Source organism: Chiloscyllium plagiosum, chromosome 4, assembly GCF_004010195.1.
Source record: "Chiloscyllium plagiosum isolate BGI_BamShark_2017 chromosome 4, ASM401019v2, whole genome shotgun sequence".
In the NCBI taxonomy this organism is placed as follows: Eukaryota; Metazoa; Chordata; class Chondrichthyes; order Orectolobiformes; family Hemiscylliidae; genus Chiloscyllium; species Chiloscyllium plagiosum.
This window is the reverse complement of record NC_057713.1, coordinates 102,101,868-102,117,675: the sequence shown is the minus strand read 5'-3', so window position 1 is coordinate 102,117,675 and position 15,808 is coordinate 102,101,868. Positions and strand designations below refer to the sequence as shown.

General features: G+C 38.8%; 1 protein-coding gene across 7 annotated transcripts in view; it reads left to right on the top strand.

The window, feature by feature from the left end:
- Positions 1–15,808, top strand: part of bbs9 (Bardet-Biedl syndrome 9) — a 529,891-nt gene that overhangs the window by 306,700 nt on the left and 207,383 nt on the right. The gene's annotated exons all lie outside the window — the stretch shown is intronic.

The window sequence follows — 15,808 nt, the reverse complement described above, 5'->3', positions numbered from 1 at the left end:
AACGGTCTAAACTCTTCAATCGCATTAAAGCCAACTTTATTGAAGAAACATGCATTGTAGTAGAATTGGTTTTATTTGATTTGATTTATTTATTGTCACTTATACCAAAGTACAGTGAAAAGCTTTTTTACAAACAGTACAGACAGATTATAATAAGCAAGGATGTACAGAATAAAAGATTCAGAAGGAGGCATACAGGTAACATTGCACAGGACATACAAGAGAGATCAAAGTTAGCAAGATCAGCATTATTTGAGGCGAGAGAGTCCATTCAATAGTCTAATAACGGCCAGAAGGACGCTGTCCCTGAACCTGTGGGTGCATGTGTTCATACTTCTGTATCTTCTGTCTGATGAAAGAGGTTATCAGAAATCATTACCAGAGTGCAAAGGATCTTTGATGATGTTAGTAGCGTTTTTGCTGCAGCGAGTCATGTAAATGGAGTCCATGGATGAAGGTTGGCTCCCATGATGGCCTGGGCTCTGCACACCACCCTCTGTAATTTCCTATGATCCTGGGCAGAGCAATTGCCATAAGGTGCTGTGTCACACAGAAATGTTTGTTTCATCTAGCCCAAAGATTGCCAATGCTACTTGACTGAAGCTTGTGAAAATATGTTTATTTTGTGTATTTTAGACAAAATGAATGAACTTTATCCCTAAATTAATGAGTTTCAGGCTAACCAAAATATGGAAAGAGGATTTGGCTTTATATTTTCTCTTTGTTTCTTCTCTCTTGTCTGTATATTGCGATTGCAGCGTGTATGTTTTGGCAATTTACAGATCAGTGCAGTTGAGTATCTAATTTTTGTTATTTGTGCATAATTATAGATACTTAAATAGAATGCTCCTGTTTCATTTTCTCGGCAATTTGTTCAGGTACATGCAGTGAAATTAATTCTATTTCAATGCTGTTCAGCTAGTACTGCATTATTTTAAGTGTTTTCTTACTCATTTCAGTAGCTGTCACATTGCCAATCTATATCGTAGTTCTTTTCACTCACTGTTCTAGGGCAGCATTATTTCATATGTTGGTCACTGACCACATTTAGTTAATTACAAATCCAGAAACGGCAAATGGCATTTCAAATGAGTAAGTAACAATGAGTAACATTGGTTGTGTGATCTCAGTATTCATTGTGACAGCACATGCAAGGCATGTGAACTGTTTTATGTAAAATGGTGACAGATAAATAAAAAGGGGCAAGTGTTTTTTTTACTCATTGTACTTTACTTCCTTCTTTACCAAATAGTTAAGTAAATATTTGCCAATATTGTCTAGAAGGTGTATTCTATTGAAAGCAATTTATGTGGCTAAAACAGTATCACCATACTGATGACAAATTAATGATTTCTACTGGACAACACTGTTTTAGACACGTGCATAAAAATGCCAAGCCACTATTTTCCACTTTTAGAGATTTCTTCCAAGACCCAGTAGTAAAGAAATACTTCATTAAAGATGCTACAAATGCAGCTCGTTGTGAGCATCACGTGATGCAGGATTGCAGGGTTGCAAAGACCACATAAGGCAAAGGAGACCAGAATAATCAGACATTCAGTTGGGTTTTTGTGACAATCCTACAATTTCTGTGCCTACTTTTATCGTTTCACAAATAATCATTCTCAGAAGATGCTGTTCTGAGATGATTTTACTCATGATCACTGGGCGGCACGGTGGCACATTGGTTAGCACTACTGCCTCACAGTGCCAGAGATCCAGGTTCAATTCCCGCCTCAGGCAACTGACTGTGTAGAGTTTGCACATTATTCCCGTGTCTGCGTGGGTTTCGTCCGGGTGCTCTGGTTTAGATTAGATTAGATTACATTACAGTGTGGAAACAGGCCCTTCGGCCCAACAAGTCCACACCGACCTGCCGAAGCGCAACCCACCCATACCCCTACGTTTACCCCTTACCTAACACTACGGGCAATTTAGCATGGTCAATTCACCTGACCTGCCCATCTTTGGACTGTGGGAGGAAACCGGAGCACCCTGTGGTTTCCTCCCATAGTCCAAAAATGTGCAGGTTGGGTGAATTGGCCATGCTAAATTGCATGTAGTGTTAGGCGAAGGGATAAATGTAGGGGAATGGGTCTGGGTGGGTTGCGCTTCGGCGGGTCAGTGTGGACTTGTTGGGCCGAAAGGCCTATTTCCACACTGTAAGTAATCTAATCTAATCACTAAAGTGCAATGCCATAACTTTTTTAATACTGTACCTGGTTATATATCCTTTTTAAAATGAATCATTCATTAAGAAACTCTAACTGTGTACTTTGAACAGTTTTGGTCACCTGATTTAGGAAAAGATATTATTTTATCGGACGTGATTCAGAGAAAGTTAATTAGGATGATCCCCAGTATGGAGGGATTATCTTATGAACAAAGCCATGATGTGGAGATGCTGTGTTGAACTGGTGTGGACAAAGTTAAAAATCACACAACACCAGGTTATAGTCCAACAGGTTTATTTAGAAGTACTAGCTTTCGCAGCGCTGCTCCTTCATCAGGTAGCTAATGAGTGATGGACTTTGAGGAGGCTGCAACCAGCAAAATAAGAGTATGCTACTGTGGGACAGCTCCCAATGGGCTCCTGCCATCAGAGACCTTGGTTAGATAAGTCACTTTTGGGACTCACTGACATTTTCTGGCAGGGCAGTAAACCTACACTGGATGTGGCCTCCCTGTGGCAGACTGTGGGGAAACATTAGAGAGTCCAAAGAGGAGAATATGACCAAGAAAGGCAGCCCTTTTGGTCCCAACATTCAGTCACACAGGCTTTCTCCTACAATCCCAGTGGCCCAATGCTTTTCCAGCTAATTTCTTCTTACATATTCAAGGTCCTTACCTACTTCAGTAATGCCTGTTCCTCAAAATGGGGCTCACAAGTCTCTATAGATGCTGATCCTCTGATTAAAATAGTTCCAGAGGTTTGGCCTTGGCCTGACATCTCTACAAATGCTTATTGACCTGCTGTAGTTGGGTATCTAAGAAAACTATTTAAAAGAAAATTAGTGTGTATTAGTTTGGTGAAAACAATGTATTCTATCTCTAACCACCACGAAAATGTGACAGGAATTGTAAAGCGGATGTGTTTGAAGTTGAAAGAAAAGTGCAGGTTAAAACAAGGAGTCAGCTTGATTCTCCTCTATTATGAACCTAGGAGTAAGAATAGACCATTCAATTTCTTGACCTTATTCCACCATTCAAATAGGTATTGACTGATCAATACACCAACTCTATTTGCCCCCATTTTCCTTGATGTTCTCACCCAAAGTGAATGTTGGCCCATATTTCAAGGGCCAAGAGTGTGTTGCTGGGAAAGCACAGCAGGTCAGGCAGCATCCGAGGAGCAGGAGAATCGACGTTTCCGGCATAAGCCCTTTATCAGGAAGAGATAGATTCTTGATCAGTTGGAGAGTCAGGGGTAATGGAGAAAGGCAGGACTCTGGACGTGATGAGTATCAGATCAGCTATGGCTCTACTCCCGTTCCTATTTCTAATAGCCTTATGGTCTGACATAAATCTACTGATCTTGGTCAGGAATTTTAATTTGACACCCCCGCCAGCCTTGCTTAAGTCATCGTTTAATGTTCTAAACTCGAACCAGATGAAGCCAAATTTATGCCACCTGTCCTTAAAATTTAATCCTTTATTCCTTGGTTTGTTCATATATGTTAACAATCTAACTTTTTATTTTCTGTCATGAAATGAGGGTATCACTAGGATGTTGCTAATTGCCCTTGAACCTGAGTAGCTCATGAGGTCATTTAATAGAGCATTTAAGAGTCAACCATGTTGCTGTTGCAGGTAGGCCAGAATAGGTAAAGATGGCAGATTTCCTTATCTAAAGGAAATTAGTGAACCAGATGGGTTTTGTAGCAATTGGTGATAGCTGTCTTGTCAAGCACTATTGAGATTGGCTTTATAGTCCAGATTTTTAATTGAATTCAAATTCCATCAGCTGACATAGTGGGATTTGGATCCATATCTCTAGAATATTATCCAGGGCCTTTAAATTGTAATCCACTGATGGGTTACCATTATGCCACTGTTTTATCAGAGCATTTGAGCAATACTGATGGTTGAGTTTGCTAAAGTGTTAGCAAAACGTGTATGTAGTTTCTGATTTTGGCATGTAAAGGATTTATAGCACTGCAATGTGTTTCCTATAAAGAGAATGATGTTACTTTATTTTTATATTTTGTTACATTGAGTTCCTGTTAATGCAATTTATTGACTGGCAATGACGATATCATGACCAAGTTTTAAGATTTATATTTCCTTACAGGGAGTATTCTTGAAATAAAATTACAATCTGGAGTTCATGTATGCATACACTGCCACTGCAGTTGTGCAAAGTTTAACCAGATTTACTCCAGTGTTCAAAAAATACTTGCATTAGCTGAATATGTTGATATGATAGCTTATGACTCTAATAATTATTTACATAAAGCATGAAAATAACCAGTGCTTCCTTCCAAAGGGGGATCAGTTAACAAAGAATCTGGCTCCGAACGTTATCCAGTGATCACTGCTAGAAAGTGCATGTTAGTTGGTTTTGGATAAGTGTGGTAATTCAGTGGAACTTTCTACTGTATAAAGTAGATATGGTGAATAATATAGATGCACTTAACAGGAATCTGGCAAGGACATAAAGGAGAAAGAAAAAGTAGGTTTTTGATGAGGTTAGATGAAGTAAAGGAAAGAATTTATGTAGTATTGTTCATTATCATAGGATGTCCAAAACTGTTTTTTTGTTGTATAGTCTCTGTTGTGTTAAGTGCAGTTTGGCTTGTGGGGAGTCTAAATTCCAACATAGACCAGTTGGAACCAAAGGCATATTTTGTGCTGTAATTGTAGTGAGACCTTTGCCTATGATCATTTTCCATAATGACAAAATAACTGCCAGAAAATACACAGCTACCAACTTGCTAGTGCATGTAAACAACTAGATTTTGATCTGCATGTTTGCCAGCAGGTGTCCTATTGGGCCTATTTCTGTAGCCTGGGTATAAATCAGAGGTGTTCCCAACTTCTCATACGCGCCCCATCCCTCAGTAACATTTCTAGATCCCAGAATTGGGTGAAGAAGTAACAAAGAGGATTGATAAGAGCAGAGCTGTGGATGTGATCTATATGGATTTCAGGAAGGCATTTGACAAGGTTCTTCATGGTAGACTGGATAGCGAGTTTAGATCACATGGAATAGAGCGAGAACTAGCTATTTGGATACTAGCTCAAAGGTAGAAGACAGAGGATAGTGGTGGAGGGTTGCTTTTCAGACTGGAAGCCTGTGACCAGTGGTGTGCCACAAGGATCACTCCTTTTTGTCATTTATATAAATGATTTGGATGTAGCCATAGAGGGTATGGTTAGTAAGTTTGCAGATGACACCAAAATTGAAGGTGTAGTGGACAATGAAGAACTTTATCTTGATCAGATGGGCCAATGGGCTGATGAGTGGTAGATGAAGTTTAATTTAGATAAATGTGAGGTCCTGCATTTTGCAAAGGCAAATTAGGGCAGGATTTATATACTTAACGGTAAGGTCCTGGGGAGCATTGCTGAACAAAGCGACCTTTGAGCGCAGGCTCATAGTTCTTTGAAAGTGGATTCGCAGGCAGATAGGCCAGTGAAGAAAGCTTTTGATATGCTTTCCTTAATTGGTCAGTGCATTGAGTATTGGAGTTAGCAGTTCATGTTGTGCCTGTACAGTTTAGGCCACTATTGGAATAGCACATGCAAGTCTGATCTCCCTGCTATAGGAAGAATGGATGTTGTGAAACCTGAAAGGGTTCAGAAAAGATTTACAAGGATGTTGCCAGGGTTGGAAGGTTTGAGTTATAGGGAGAGTCTGAATAGATTGGGGGCTGTTTTCAATTTGTTAATTGACTTAGTAGGCTCTAGGTTGCTGTGCTTGCTATATTCCAACCTAAATCCTTCCAACAGGCAGAGGGAATATTTGTGATGGAGTTAGAGAGAGATCAGAAAAGAACTCTGACCATTGTTAAAATAAATGAATATCTGTGTATTGAAAAGGAGATCCTAAAAATATATGGAAATATAGGGGTGGAGAATGAGTAAACTGGATACAATAAGATGATTTAGTGTAATATTTAAATGATAATAAATTTTTAAAAAAAGTGTTTAAAAAGAAAGGCAGCTATTGAATAAAACGTTATAGCTACTATTTTTAATTTTTGAACTAAACACAAAATTAGAGTGTTGCAATATTGCCTTCTGCCATTTTAAAGAACAAAACATTTCTCCTGTTCCACTGTCCTTAACTCTGCAATCCCACTTGTCGGCAATTATAAAAATGATCTTAAACCAAGACAAAAAACTTAAGGCTGATGGCAAAAAACTGATTGCCAGCTCGCTTAACTAGGAAAGCTTGAATGTGGACACTGGAACCATTTTAATCGTCATAGTCACAGTTTTACTTCCTTTCATCTTCCCATAAATGCAACTGCAATGAAAGCTTTATTGCAACTCTTCAGTAATAAACTCATTCAGATTAATTAGACGTTGAATAATTCATACAATCCACAATCAGTATATGATTCTTCTTTCATCCTGTGCCTTCAGGTAACTTGCTCTCATAGTTAAACTCTAAGCTTCCACTCCATGCCTTTTTACCACTGTAATCGCCAGTATGGTTTTTTCTGCTTTCCATACCACACAAAATTCATTTTAACCATTGCTAAATTTCCTGTTGGTTATCTGTCAAGGCCAGCTTTCCTGCTGGAAGCATTCCGTTCTGTTTATTCAATTTAAATGGTGCTTTAGTTTCAACTTTTAAAGCAATTTTTTTTGTGTTACACAGTGATTTATATATTGCCTGTATCCTCAAGATTACAGAGGTCAGTTTCATGCTCATTGCATTGAATTTAATGCTATTTCATTTAATGCTTGATATAAAAGTTCTTTTTACCACCATTCTTTGAGGAGTTGCAGTCTGCTTAATTAGCTAGGACTCTGATTTTATCTCAATGGAACCTACAATTAGGCCTCCCTTCATCAAACTTTCATGACAGCTCTTTCTGTGATTTGTACTTGTTGTCAGACCTTGCAAGAATTTTGTGCTGGACTTGAGCAAAAGCATGACACAACTATTTCTTCTTAGCTGAAATAATGTTGCTTTCATGTGAGAAACCTAGAACACAGGAATTAGGAACACGAGTAGACCAATGGCCCGGGAAGCCTGCTTTGCCAACTAACAAAATCATGGCTGATCTTGGACTTCAATTTCACCTTACTGCCCACTCATCATATCACTTGCTTTCCTGACAGACCAAAAGTCTGTCAATCCCAGCTTTCAATTTATTTAACAATAGAGCATCGACAATCTTCTAGAATATGTAGAGAACGCCATAGGTTTGAGTGAAATAATTTCAGTCCTTAATGAGTGGCCTCTTATCATCATGTTTTAGCTTTCCTGATAAGAGGAAATAAACTGCATCTATCTGGTCAAACCCCTTTGATCTCTGTACGACACAATGAGATCGACTTTCATTTCTTCTGAATGCCAAAGAATATTGGCTCAGTTTGCTCAGACCTTTATCTTAAGGACCACATCGGTGAACTAGAAGTCCAAAAGGGCACTGGAACACTCAAAGTCAGTAATTTACAAGATCATTCTATGATAAATGACCAGTTGGCTTTTGTGGCCAAGAATTTCTGGCCCTCCAACATTCGTTTTCAGAATTTATCACATAACTATCCAACCTGAGATTTGGCCTTGAATCCAAAGTCAGCTCTGTTGCTCACCCGTGACCTTTTGGCACTGCCTGAGACCTGTAGAAAGCCGTAACTTGTCTCTTCTACACCTTCAGATGCAGGTATGATTAGACATATCAAGAATCTTTGAGAGATTTCCCAAAGGGCTGTTTTACCCATGTGTTTTTATAAAAATCAGTCCTTTTTTCTGTTCTTGCCCAGCTTGATTAAGGTGCTCCTTCTCTTGCTGTGATACCCAACCAGCATCAATATCAAAATCTAAAGGATTCAACCAAATGAACTGAACAAAAGAGATGTTAGGAGGGGCTTTAATGAGGTGACAAAGGTAAAGAGTATTAGGAAAGGAATTGCAGGGCTGAAGGAGGATTTGGAGGTGGGGGGAGGGGAGGCCATGGAGAGATTTCAACACGATGAAGAAGTTGATACATTTGAGACATCAAGGAGCCAGGAACCCATGTTGATAAGCATAGATCAGCGAGGTTTGCAGGCGAATGGGATTTTATGTAAGATGGAATAAGGACAACACGTGGAAACTCAAGCGGTGTGGGACTGGTTGAAGAAGAAAATTATGTGCAAGTTGAATTTGAAGTGATATAAAAAAATTCCACACCACTATTCAAGGAAGAGTCAAATTTTGGGACACTGGCAATTATTTATCCTTCAAACAACGTCACTAAAACAGATTAGTTATTATCACATTCCTGTTTGTGGGACCTTGCTGTGTGCAAATTTGCCACATTTCTATCTTACTACAGTGAATGTGCATCAACACAGAAGTAGAAATAATCGACAGAGTAGATGCTGCCTGCAATCCAAATCAAAACCAAAATCAAAAGGTTTCAGAATACAAATGAGGTCGGCATGTGCTATAAACTCTGGGCTATTGTCAGTTTTTGCTCTGAAGCAAATGAGAAAATGGGCGTTTTGCTTAACATCGGGAAAACTAAGGTAATCATCTAAGCAGCTCCCACAACAAAACATGTCTCCCTGTCGATTAGGTTCAACCATGAGATGCTTAAAATGTTGATCATTTTCTATATCAGCCTCCCTCTCAATGAAGGCAAATGTCGCCTACAACATTTGTCATTGCTTCTAATGTACCAGCCTAACATTCAGCTGACTGAGGAAATGTATATTTGCAGACCAGAATCTCAGACCCATGGCTATGGGCATGGTTTACCATGCAGCCATGCTTTCTGTGTTCCTACATACTTCACAAAGCTCCAAACAATCTATCTCCCAAGCCTTACAAGCACCACCTCCTCTGCATGTGGTAGAGACTGCAGATCACAGATTGGGCTGATCAGCTATTTTAGAACTTATTGAATCAGAGCGGAAGTAAGTCATCCTTGATCCTGAGGAACTGTCTAAGAAGAAAAGAAAATTGGCAGATCTAAAGTGCTGTAGATAAGAATCTCACCTGCTCTTAGAAATACAGGAGTCTGCTCTGTAATTTGGTTTGCAACGCTTCACCAAACTCCTTTCTTGTAGTTAATGTGCAAAATCTTACAACCATTCTTGTCAAGTGAATTTGTTGTAATCCTGGTAAAATCCCTGCTGACTTGATTTGAAAGCAGAAAGCCTGCCTGTACAGAATTGGACATGAAAACATGAAAACAAAAACTTCTCTCAATGAAATTTAGGTATTATTAATCAAACTGTTCAGATGAATTATTTCACACCTCTGGAGTCAGTAAGACTTGAACCTGAGTGTCCTATACTGGTGTCCATGTGAATCCAATTCAAATATGTAATCATTGATTTTCTGTCAATGCTATTTCTACAATATATCAAAATAGTTGTAAAAGAAATGCCTTATTGCTGTGAATTGATAATACTTAAAGTTAATGTTCAACATGTTGAACAGTTAGACATTATTTCAGGTAAAAAAGATAAAATTATCACAAAATATTGTGTCGTCTAAAATTGCCATGACTTCAAAGAACACAGTTTTATTAAACAGCAGCCTTTTGGGATATTAATTGAATTTGTATTCTAATGATATGCTGTCGTCATTTTAACAATAAGCAGCTGTGTTGTTCTCTGCAATTCAAAAGGCACTTAATCAGCTCGCAAATTTACTGTCTTGAGATCAAAGCCCCGAATTGGTGCCTTAAACTCAAAGGATTACCAGGTTCAGTGGAAAGTTGATAGTCTTACAGGTTCTGAAAAAAATTAGGAATCCATTAAGCTATGCCAGTAAATACAAATTGAGTAGCTTTGCAAGCATTTAGTTACGGTAAGCCTGAAATGTAAACCTGAGCTGCCTAGGTAGTAGGCTTGGATTTAGAATTCTAATTTGGACTATACCATATGATGTATAACACATGCAGCTGAAGCCCTGGAATTCAAATTTGTCAAAGTAAAACTTTCTAGCTGAATATTGAAAACATTCTAATGCAACAAATGTACCTTATTCAGATTTATTTAAATTAATTGCAGATTTCATTTCTCTATCACTTGGTTACCTTGTTGAATGAAAGCTGATGCTTCATATATATTCAATTACTCAGAAGAGCCAATTTTATGGAGAAGTATCACAGCTCTGAACCTCATCTGTCGGCGTGTGTTTCAATTCCAAAATAAGACACCCTAAATTTTTGTGGTGGAGCCAGCGCACAACTCTGATAATGGTACTCTTGTGTGCAGCAGGATACACAGGAGCAAGAGCTGGTACAGACAGCTGGTGGAGGAGTCATTACAGTGGCAGAAGCAAGGGCTGGTACAGTCCTTAACACCACATTTTCTTCCACTGCCAAGTATACAATTTTTGTTTGTGTTGTGATGTGTGTCCCCATACCCACATTATACTCCATCTGCCAAACCTTTGCAAGTCAGCCAATCCCTTTGCTGACTCTTTGTACCCTCCTCACAACTTGCTTTCCTATTTATCTTTATGTAGTTAGCAAATCTAATCAGTCCCTTCATCCAACTCATTGAAATGAGTCGTAAATATTTGAGGCCTCAAGATTGATCCTGTGTTCTTCCATTAGGTCAATTTGTCAATCTGAGAATGACCCATTTCCCCTGATTCTGTTTCCTGTTAGTCGCTAATCTTCTGTCACAGCTAACATATTCTGCCCAGCACATTAATCTTTAATGAGGCATTTTGTCTAATACCTTTTGGAAATCCAATACCCCAGAAGCAACGTTGTTACATCCTTAAAGAACTATTAATTTGTGAAACATGATTTCCCTTTCACAAACCATACTTGCTCTGCCTGATTGTATTGATTTAATAAACATCTTTCTACTACTTTCTTAATAATTGTTTCCAGCACTTCCCCAATGAAACATGGGAGATGGTGGCATCGTCATAATACACTGGAATTGGACTAGTAAATTAGACCCCAGACTAATATTCTAGGGATATAGATTTGAATTCCACCCTGGCAAATGGTGAAATTTGAATTCAATAAAATATGTAATTAAAAACTAATCTAATGGAGCCATTGTCAATTGTGAAGATCCATCCAGCTCACTTTAGGAAAAGTAGTCTATCATCATTATCTAATCTGACCTGCATGTGACTCCAGACTCATATTAATGTGGCTGGCTATTAATTGCCCTCTGAAATAGCTTGAAGTGCCAATCAGCTTAAAGACACAAGAATAGAGAAAAAGTCCATTTTACCTATAGCCTCCTTCTTTCTGTATCTCTCCTTTCTCGATTGCAACAAATGGCAGGAGTGTGTGAATAAATGCCTAGAATTGGCTAATAATTTCTGAATTAAGTTCAACACAGATTAATGATGATAGTGCATTTTAATAGGAAGAGCAGGGTGATCACATGTTACTTGGAAGATGCAAATTTAGGAGGGTAGAAGAGAAAAGGACTTTCAGTGAACAAATACACAGATCACTAAGATTTGTGCAGTAGGTTCATAGGCCATTTTTTATTCAAAAAACAAACCACGCAATAGTTTGTATTCTAAAAAACAGAATTAGAAAAACTAGAGAGGCTTCAGAGAAAATCTACAAGGATATTAGTAGAAATGCTTGGGGATACACACCAGTAAAGGAGTCAACCTTGATATTTTTTCTCTCAAACAGACTGAGGCTGAGGGGGTGGCCTAGAATCACAGAATCTCTGCAGTGTAGGTATATACCATTTGGCCCATTGAGCCTGCACTGACTGTCTGAAGAGCATTCCACCCTATCTCTGTAACCCCACATAGTTAACCCATCTCACCCGCAGACCCCTGAACACTATGGGTAATTTAGCATGGTTGATCCATCTAACCTGCACGCCTTTGCACTGTGGGAGAAAACTAGAGCATCAATGAAACCCATGCAGATGCAGGGAGAATAAACTTCACAAGACAGTCAAGACGGCTGGAATCAAACCTGGGTCCCTGGCGCTGTGAGGCAGCAGTGCTAACCTCTGAGCCACCGTGCCACCAATTGATATCTTTAAGATGATGACATGTTTTGATGGAGTGGATATAGAGACAAGGGTTCCTATTTCTCTGTAGTCCTGCAGTTTCTTTTTTCAATTAATTGCTTATTCTGTTCCCTTTCAAGGCTACTATTGAATCTGTATCCAAAACTTCATGAGGCAGCATATTCCAAATCCAAATCCAAATCAATCAGTAAATTAAAAAAAAAGCTTTTCCTCATGCCACTACTGCTTCTTTGTTGAGCACTTAAATCTGTGTCCTCTAGTTATCAACTCTTCACCCTTGATAACAATTACTCTATTTGTTCTACTTAGGTGCTTCCTAATTGTGAACACATTTATCAAATTTCCTCTTAGCTGCTTTCCTGCTCTAAGAAGAACCATCTACCTAATCCAGTGTCTCCATCATCCCGATAGCTATTCTTGCAAATTTCCCTGTATCCTTTTCAAAGCCTTCACCTCCTTCATGAAATGTATTTCCTAGAATTGAACACAGTCGTTCAATTTGAGCAGAGCCAGTATTTTATTTGGGCTTAGTATATCTTACTGGATTTTGTACTCCATGGGCTAAGTTTTTATGAGGACAAGGAAGACTCTGCAGCCTTAAAGTGTGAGGACAAGATGTGGAATAACTTTCATTTCGGACAGATCTGACTTTTGCTGGCAAGAGAAATGCAGTAGGATGTGCCTCACAAATCCCAAGCTCAGCAAACCCTTTTGAAATTAGTACTCAGTTCAGACAGACCCTTTTTAGATAGTTCAGAGCCTTAATCTGAAATGTGGAAATCATGAATTTAGACAGATGCAGTCTATTTAAGCGTCATAATCTGAATTTTTTTCTGTCCCTTGTACTTTCAATATGAGACAAAATGATAAACTGAAGCTGTCAGTAACAGTGTTTTTAAAAAAAGGTTCACTGGATTGCTTTGATTGACAGGTCATTTATATAAGTGAGAAAAGAAAAATATCAGCTGTACATACAGTTTCGTAAAGTTCTTTGTTGACATGTCCCCAAATCATTATGAATATTTGACTGAATTGCATAGGCTACAATTAACTCAGGTGACATTTCTGAGCTCTCAGTTTGAATAACTATCTAAAGAGGCTATTAAAGAATTAACTGCCTTTGATGTTGGGTCTACACGTTTGTTTTAATAAGATTTAAACACATGAGATATAATGGACTTGAATGGGTTTCATTGTAAGAGATTTGGACGATAAGATGTAAGACTGAGAATGATAACATATCTTTCATAAGTCATTTCTTTTCATCTCAATACAGCTCCTATGTTCTGCTCATGGTTAATAATGGGTGAATTGCTGTGGAGTTGACATGAGTATATGAGGACCATGTGGGGGATGAGGGCATATGAAGAGGTAGCGAGAAGGCATAATAGGTTCTAAGACAATTGGGACAAAGTTCCACAGAACCAATCTGAGCTTTGTAAACTTCATTCCTTGGCACTCACCTGCTCATGTGGCCACTTACGATCTGCCTCCAGATTGAATGACACTGACTCAATACCATCCTCACCTCTCCAAAATGAAACTTGGATTCAACAGACCCCTTCAAATAGAAAGAAGTCTTCCAAGTCAAGGGAGAAAGCCTAATTTGAGTTGCTTAGTTACAGAATCTAGCTCTATGTTTCTATATATAAAGACTAGGGTCTTAATTACAATATTAATTACATTGTTAAACTATCCTGCCACATTTGAAGATTTGTGCAGAAATACCCTCAAGGCATTTTCTGAAAATATTTAAGATGCTACACAAGTGCATATTTGTTTGCTTTTGGATACAAGTTCACAAACATCAAGGGAACCTCGTACATGTCTATAAATCTTCTGACTGTTTTATGTTTTATGTGTCAGGTGCATCTTTGCTTTTATTTGCATTCATGAGAGGTAACATGAGGGTGTGGTGATTGGATCGATGATAACTTAATCGATAATGGCAAGGTGCAACAACACAGTGGGTTTCCTGCATTTATGATGGAGTTTTACAAAAAATAACCTGAACGGCTACACATGAAAAGTCCTATTAATGAGACATTAATTTAAAAAAAAAGAAAATAAGTACCTTGTATTTTTTTTTATTAACTCTTAGAACATGGTTCACCACTATCTGGCCAGTATTAATTGCTCTTGCCCAGTTGCACTTCAGAAAACAGTGATGAGTTCTTGAACCATTGCAGTCCACATGCTGTAGGTTGACCCTAAATGTCCTTAGGGAAGGAATTCAAGGATTTTGACCCAGAGACAGTGAAGGAATGGTGATATATTTCCAAGGCAGGATTGTAAGTGACTTGCAGGTGGTGGTGTTCCCAAGTATCTGCTGTCCTTGCCTTTCTAGATGAAACTGTTTCTCGATTTGAAAGGTGCAGTCTAAGGATCCTTGGTGAATTTCTGCAATGCATCTTGTAGATAGTACACACTGCTACTGAGTATTGTTGCTGAAGGGAGTGAATGCTTGTGGATGTGGTGCAAATCAAGTGGGTTGCTTTGTTCTGGATGGTGTCAAGCTTCTTGAGTGTTGTTGGAGTTGCAGCCATCCAGGAAAGTAGGGAGCATTCCATCTATGACTTGTGCTTTGTAAATAGTGACCAGGATTTGGGAAGACCAGTGAAAAGTGACTTGTTGATGTATTCCGAGCCCCTCACCTGTTCTTGTAGCTATTGTGTTGATGTGGTGAGTCCCGTTGAGTTTTTAGCCAATGGTAACTCCCAGGATGTTGATAGTGGAGAAGGGTTTAGATGGAGAGGAATTTGTTAAGTGTTTACAATAAACTTTTCTGATTCGGTATGTGGATGTACCTACAAGAGAAGGTGCAAAACTTGACCTACTCTTGGGAAATAAGGCAGGGCAGGTGACTGAGGTGTCAGTGGGGGAGCACTGTGGGGCCAATGACTATAATTCTATTAGTTTGAAGATAGTGATGGAAAAAGATAGACCGGAACTAAAAGTTGAAGTCCTAACTTGGAGGAAGGCCAATTTTGATGGTATTCAGCAAAAACGTTCAAAATCTGATTGGGCGCAGATGTTTGCAGGTAAAGGGATGGCTGGAAAATGGGAAGCCTTCAGAAATGAAATTACGAGAGTCTAGAAAAAGTATATTCCTGTTAGGGTGAAAGGAATGGCTGGTAGGTAAAGGGAATGCTGGATGACTAAAGCACTTGAGGGTTTGGTTAAGAAAAAGAAGGAAGTATATGTTAGGTATAGACAGGATAGTTCGTGTGAATCCTAAGAAGAGTAAAGGCAGTAGGAGTATACTTAAGAGAGAAATCTGGAGGGCAAAAAGGGGACATGAGATAGCTTTGGCAAATAGAGTCAAGGAGAATGCAAAGGGTTTTTACAAGTGCATTAAGGACAAAAAGGGTAACTAGGGAGAGAATAGGGCCCTTCAAAGATCAGCAAGGCAGCCTTTGTGTGGAGCCGTTGGAGATGGGGCAGATACTAAACGAGTATTTTGCATGAGTATTTACTGTGGAAAAGGACATGGAAGATATAGAATGTAGGGAAATAGATGGTGACACCTTGAAAAATATCCATTTTACAGAGGAGGAAGTGCTGGATGTCTCGAAATACATAAAAGTGAATAAATCCCCAGGACCTGATCAGGGGTACTCAAGTGCTCTATAGGAAGCTAGGGAAGTGATTTCTGGGCCTC